The 978-nt window shown below is 49.5% G+C and overlaps 1 protein-coding gene across 1 annotated transcript in view; it reads right to left on the reverse strand.

Annotated features, from left to right (window-relative positions):
* Window positions 1–978, reverse strand: part of Kif5a (kinesin family member 5A) — a 37,130-nt gene continuing 36,152 nt past the window's right edge. The window contains 1 exon segment of the mRNA NM_212523.1: window positions 1–153. The gene's annotated coding sequence lies outside the window, so the exon portion shown is untranslated.

Here is a 978-nt window from a genome sequence, read left to right on the forward strand (position 1 = left end):
GCAGCTTCTGATAAATAGATACAGGGTACAAAGAGATACAGAGTAGAAGGAGACATCAAACAGTCCAACGACACGGGCTGGGGAGGGAGTTAGTGTCAGAGACCACAGGTTTTGCAGCATGCTGAGAGAAGAGGCCTCAGTCCCTCTTAGAAACTGGGGAAGAAAGAGAAAGAAGGTGTGAGGAACCAGCCTGGCCCGGCTTCCGTGTAGAAACAGACGGCATAGCTCACACTTTGGTTTATAGTTCCTTTAACACCACAAATCCAGCCATACCCCCACTTCCAGTCAGTCTAACCCATGCCTCTCCACCCCAAATCCTCCCAGCATCCTCTCCCCCTTCACAGATCTCCCTTCCTCCTGCTTATCTGCCTGAACCACTGTCCTGGGAAAGCCTGGAGAGATGTGGCCTAGTACAGCCCAGCACTATGAAGAGATCACACATTTCCCCTTGATTCTAGTCAGCGGAGGAGCTAATGTGCACGACAAAACTGTCCATCTGGGGTTCAAAACAACCATGTCAAGGTGCCCGGGGACACCAGGTACAACGAGGGGTTCCTGGTGCTACAGGGGACTTGGCAAGAGGGAGGTGTTGGGCTGGAGAGATGACTCAGTGGTTAAAAGCACTGACTGCTCTTCCAGAGGTCCTGAGTTCAAATCCCGGCAACCACATGTTGGCTCACAACCATCTGCAATGGCATTTGATGCCCTCTTCCTGTGTGTCTGAAGACAGCTGCAGTGTACTTATATATGATAAATACATTTTAAAAAAGAGAGAGGTGTTGAAGCTGGAGGGTTTGGGGTGGGGAGGCAGCTGGTTTCCATTTTTACTGACCATACTGTTGTCACTAGCTAGAGGCACCAAGAGTCAGACAGCACTATAGTCTTTGGTAGTATATGCTGACACAGGAATAGAGCTCAAGAACAAGGCAGGCATCACCTTTACACGAGACGGCTTAGGCATTAGATTATTTTAGGGTT

This window comes from Rattus norvegicus, chromosome 7 (assembly GCF_036323735.1).
Source record: "Rattus norvegicus strain BN/NHsdMcwi chromosome 7, GRCr8, whole genome shotgun sequence".
NCBI classification, from domain to species: domain Eukaryota; kingdom Metazoa; phylum Chordata; class Mammalia; order Rodentia; family Muridae; genus Rattus; species Rattus norvegicus.